The 5838-nt window shown below is 40.4% G+C and overlaps 1 long non-coding RNA gene across 1 annotated transcript; it reads left to right on the top strand.

Moving 5' to 3' along the window:
• The first annotated feature begins 1845 nt into the window (after positions 1-1845).
• LOC306833279 lies at positions 1846-3851 on the top strand. Its single transcript, XR_013780328.1, has 2 exons — positions 1846-2184; positions 3339-3851. It is a non-coding gene; the product is annotated as an uncharacterized lncRNA (long non-coding RNA).
• The last annotated feature ends 1987 nt before the right edge of the window (positions 3852-5838 follow it).

Raw genomic sequence — 5838 nt, 5'->3', positions numbered from 1 at the left:
AAAAAAAAATAAATAAAAAAAAAGCTTTGTCTCTGATGGTACAAGGCCAGTGAGGGCTTATTCACTTTGCATGACATTACATCCTTATTGTGAAAGTCAGGGTGGGGATATGGCTTTCAAATTTAAACACATTTCTGCAAACAATATTATTCATTTGGCTTCCTGAATAATCCCGGTCAGTTAAATATTTACCCATTTTCTGCTTGACATCAGTCCCCTTTTTATTAGAATCGAGAGTGACACAGTGAGTCCATTCAGAGGGGGGCAACAAAGATAGGCTGTTTCTCCCACACATTTCCTCTGACCCCTCCGCACTCGTTCAACAGATTAACATTGCAATGAGCCATGAATCACTATTTATCAAATTTAAGCCACTTTTATGGGTCATGATACAATGCCCGATAGAGCAAGTGTAACATTACTCCTGAAAGGATGGGTGGAATTTGAGTTTTGATGATAGCTGCAATCCCAGCATCACTTTGAAGTATGAAAAAAAAAATGGACAGACTTGATTTTCCCTTGATTTTTCAGATGGCACTGATCGTAACCTGAAAGCATATTCTCCTCTCATGTGCGTTTTAGGTCAGTGAAATCGTCAAGGCATTCACTCCAGATTACAACCACATGGACCACATCCATTTCTCCCTCAGTATGATGAGTTGGAATATATTGTCTGTGAGATTGATCAAAAATAACCAGAGTGTTTCCTTTCCTCCTCCATTAGGAAAGGCAATGTTGCTTTAATGCTGTGGTATGGTGAGAGAAATCTGACCTGGCCCTGGGCAGTGGCATGTTTCTGGTTAGGCTCTGACGATCAGGGACCAAGCAGGGGACACATGAAAGGATCTGGCTGTCAGGCCGCAAAGATGTTCAGTCTAAGTCTAATGAAGACCAGAACACACGGACAGACCTGAGAACATGCATGAACACATTATACAAACACTAGTGATACAAAGCTGTTGACAAGCCTTTTCTCCTGTTGAAAAAGGAAATAGTCTGATAAGCACATGCATCTGCTTGGATGAAAAAAAGCAGAACTACCAGAATGTTGAAGTAAAAACATTGCCACTTCTAATGTGTTATTTTCTCTGTATTTAATTTGTTTTGCTTCAGTTTCTGTGCCCATGCAGCTCCACAGGGAATTTGGTTTCCCTGTCTCTGTGCCTGGAAAAGTTTTCTTCTGTGTATATTTTTGATGAAATCAAATATATGCCATCCTGAAATGTACATGACTAAGCGGCTACAATAACACCACAAAACACAATTCTTTTCATATAGAAAAGGCTACACCTGCTTATAAGTTACACCTGTGAAATTAAATGAAGTCCAATACAAGTGCTCTCAAATGACTCTAAATGGCATGATGCTCGCAAAATGATTGCTGTTTATTCAGCTTTATGGTAATTCTGTGGCAGTTGGACTGAACAAGATATTGGACTATATTAAAGCGATGTGTTGCCAGGAGAAAAAAATCAAAGCATTTCTCCATAAACAGTGAGGTATTGAAAGGCTACGTGATTAGTAGACTACCACAAGGGACACAATACTATACTGTCTAACCACGAGGAGCCTCACATTCCAGATGTTGTCTGTTATACTAACCAAAAGGTATTTTTTAAGTTTGTAAGATGAGCTTTTAAATTAACATGTAAAAATAGTGCAAGTGTCTTAGCTCCCTCTCCCAGAAGAAATAATATTTGTTAAAGAAAACGAAATTTAAATAAGTAGTTATTTAATACATAGAAACATCGGTGGGGATTATATTAATGTAAACATGTAATGTATAATTGAATATCACAAAGAGGCTATTTAAAATATCTAAACTTTTTTTTTAATGTCGTGACGTTTCAGTGACGTTGGAAATTGCGGCGTTTAAAAAAATAAATTTGCAGTATCGTTTGTTGAAGCTAAATGTGTGTTGTGCAGTTTAATTTCATGTGTGGGACAACATAAGCGCATATCCGGACTTTATGTGGACTTTATTTGACGAAAAATAAACAGCCAACCCAACGCCAGTCAACGAGGGAGACTAGCTACGAACTTTGAGTCTATTGCTATTGTAGTCGAGACAGTGGCCACGGATGGAGTACAATAAGGACAATGGGAAAGAAGACGGTCTAAAAGTTCACGTTCAAGGTTCAAGGTGCTTCATGAATACTAAAAGGAATCATCGTGTGTTTGAAGGTAAGCTACTGCTGTTATTTGGTCTTTTGGCTGAGGTTTGCTACCGCTAGAGGATAACTGCTAGCTCGCTGAAGTCGCGTGGCCTGTCGTTGTTTCCATGGTGATGTAAGATGAAGGCTCTTCATGTTTTTGCTCACTACTTTGCTTTTGTAAATCCACTGATGCTTTCTGCGGCTGTTTATATTTGGATGGTGTTATTTCTTGATGTTGTGTGTATTTAGTTTGCCTATGTGTTTGACTTGGTCAGTGTTAATATAGTGAGTTGTATAGTATACACTATTATACTTTTTATCTGATGAAATATGATCTTTTTCTTGTATGTATATATATATATATGTATGTATATATATGTATGTATATATATATATATATATATATATATATATTTTACTTTGACTTAATGCTGTTTTTTTTCTGAAAGTCAGCTAAAGTTTAAAACTATGAATCCCAAATCTTTACTCTAGTGGAGTATAAAAGTGCCGAAATAACCTCTTTGCATTGTTCACATTTATCAACCAAACAAACAAACATGGACAATCCTCGCTCACATTTGTTTTCACATTTTCTTCTGCCAAATCTTCCCGTCATTGACCTGCAGTATGGAAACATTTAGCATACATTTCCCCTTCTTCTAAAAAGAAACACACCTTACTCAAAAGGACTTGGCGTTCTTTGAAGGTTGGGTCAAAGGTACCCGAGAGGTCTAGTGTGTTTGTGTTTACAAAGAAAACGCCACCCGGGGAATCATTACCCAGACCCCCTCTTTCCAAACCAAACATCCTCTCTCCACAGGCGTATACAAAGTGAAGAGATCAGAAAGGAAAGTACCATCCAGCTGGGTAATAGCTGTGTATAATCCCCTCTGATTAGTGTTAATCCCCTTAATGCTCCTTCCTGAGAATAAACACATGTTGACCTGAGTGACCCTCTCCTAATTAATGAAGTTAGACAGTAAGGCATGCTATCATATATTTCCCATCGTCGGAGTAAAATCTGCTCTTAATGACACAATTCATCGGCAATAACTCCAAATACACCAGCTGACCTTTTAGGACGAGAGCTCTCTGCTTTTGGCCTTTATATAAAATACTCCCCCAGGCGTGACTAGTGATGAGGGGCAACTTTCCGTCTTGTGTTCCTTCTCTCCTGTGAAGTCAGCGTGCGAGGTCGGTAGCCGGGCCTCAGAGGCGAGGCAGAGTTCACAGGTCAGCGTGTACCCGGGAGGTTGGACGGCAGCGTCAGGGCAAGGACCGCAGCCCAGGGACAAGAGAAGGGGTCAGGGGTGGAGTTCAGACGGAATCCACATGGAGGATGCCAGAATGGATATTGTGTCAGGAGAGCTTCCTCTGCTTTATTTTTTTTTTTCCCTCTCCTGCCGCTGAAGACTCCACGAGGCGAAGACGCAAGCAAGGCCCAGAGACTGTAAACAAAATCTCAAAGCCTGAGCGATAACTCAGAGGTGATAATAAGAGGAAGAGGAAGCGTCTGCCGTCCTCAGTGGCGGTGACTGTAAAATTGGAAATTATGACAGGTTTATTGTGATGTGTAAACACCGTGCTTCAACACCTCGGCTGCCTTGTCAGAGTAAACTTGCGTGAGAGAAAAATTAGCTGTGAAACGTGTTTGCTGGTTTGTCGTGCAGATCAAAATCCATGGATGGCTTTTTGTTTTATTTATATTTAAGGACCAGTCTGTCTTAATCTTCAATCTTTCATTTGAGAAAATGTATAACCCCCTGTTTGGTTCAGCGCACAGTAGTTTGTTTATGTGTAGAACGAGGAAATTGGACATTATTATATCTCACAGTGAGGGTTACAGGATTCTTGGTTGGCTGAGGAAATCGGAACGAGGCAGGAGCAAAAAAAGGCAGCAACACATTGATTATACTTTAAAATAACAGTTTGTGTGCAATCAGTAGCTATACAAGCAAAAAAAAAAAGGAGAGAGAAACAGTAATAGACATCACAAAACAAAATGAACAGCAGGCGGACTTGATTATCTGTTTTTTATTTTGAATGAAGACGTTGATTAAAATCCATTTAAAAAGAAAGCCAGGGCATGGCTCAGCAAACCACAGTGTTTATACAATGAATATGCAGTATTTTCTCCTGGCTTTCAGTGTGTGTGTGTGTGTGTGTGTGTGTGTGTGTGTGTGTGTGCTGGAAGGTGGAGAGCTCACTTCCACCGTGGATGATCACAGGCACCATTGATTGTAATACTGACGAGCAGGCTGCTTGTGCCCGTGGCGTCCAAAGAATCTGGACATGTTTAAAGCACTTACTTTCATGTGTTTTTTTTATTATTCTGGTATGATGCTGAATGCTGATGTTGCAGCAGCTGGCTCTCATTTAAAAAAAAAAAAAAGGATGTCAAACAGAGGACCTGGCTGGTGAAAGAAAAGCGCTCTTTACTTGTTGGACGTCAGTGTCGCTGTATGCCAGCCTCTACTACACAGCTGTTCAAGCTGCTGGACCTCGTACCCTGGCTGTGAAATGGCTTCATGTGAGAGAGATCACAATGACACTTATTAATAATACACATGATACATAATAGATAATGATAACCCTTATACATCAAATGTTCAGCATTTCTTACACTCTTTTCCCAGACTTGTCATTCAGTTTGAGCTAGGAAGGGACAGAGACTTTTATATCTTAGTGGAGAGAGAGTGTTGTTAACTTGACCCCCGATGCTCGTGCTGACACTTTCTTTCAAACGCCGTGATTGGTTGACATTAAAAAGAAAACAAATCCAAACGCTGTCTTTGTGATAACAGGCCGTAGAACGACGGTGAAGTCCCCTCAGCTTCATCGTAGAATCTATAGTCAGACTGGATGGAATCACAAACACTATTTTATGTCATCAACATCTCTGTTGGAAACAAAGTGAGACGTACTCAAAGTTTGAAAACATCCACAGCCTCTTCACGCGCTGACTGAACCTTCAGCCCGACTGTGAATATTCTCCATCAATCTCCTGTCTGTACTCCTCTATAGTTCTCTGTGTTCCAGTTCCTTCTTGCTGTATACCTTTTATATTCATTTGCTCATGAGTCGTTTTGATGCTTGATCTATAAGGCAGCAGTGATGGAGCGATTATTCTCTGTGTGACTCATTCTCTCTCTCTCTCTCTCTCTCTCTCTCTCTCTCTCTCTCTCTTTCTTCTGTTTTCTGCCACGCTTCAGAAACTCTCTTCAAAGTCCTTATTACTCCTTACCGTTTTCAACCTTGGGAGCTCTCTTATGCTTTTTGAAGGACTTTAATCTTCACCTCCATCTCGTCTTACATGCGGACGAGTCACGGCCTCTTCCTCTTAGAGAAGAAGCAGAATGTTCTGAGAGACGCCTGTCTCACAGGGCGTGTTGTTGCTGCAGCTCCGTTCCTTGTGCGCTCCTCTCTGACGGGTGTGTCGTTTTAATAATCCAGATTATAAATCTTAATGATCTATCAAACAGTTTGAGGCTATCAGGGCGGCGTTGATGACTGAATAGTTGCTGAGCTTAATGAACTCATCTTGTGACGGGCTTGCATGGCTGAAAGTGCTGAGAACTGACGTTTGTATATATTTCTCTTTAGTTATTTTTTTTTACTTATGCAACTCCTTTAGGCAGAGCAAACTCAAAGTACCCAAAGAACACCTGTACGGGATTACTTT

The sequence above is a fragment of the Symphodus melops genome (genome assembly GCF_947650265.1).
Source record: "Symphodus melops genome assembly, chromosome: 12".
NCBI lineage: Eukaryota > Metazoa > Chordata > Actinopteri > Labriformes > Labridae > Symphodus > Symphodus melops.
Note: the sequence above shows the minus strand (reverse complement) of the source record. Positions and strands in the feature narration are given on the sequence as shown.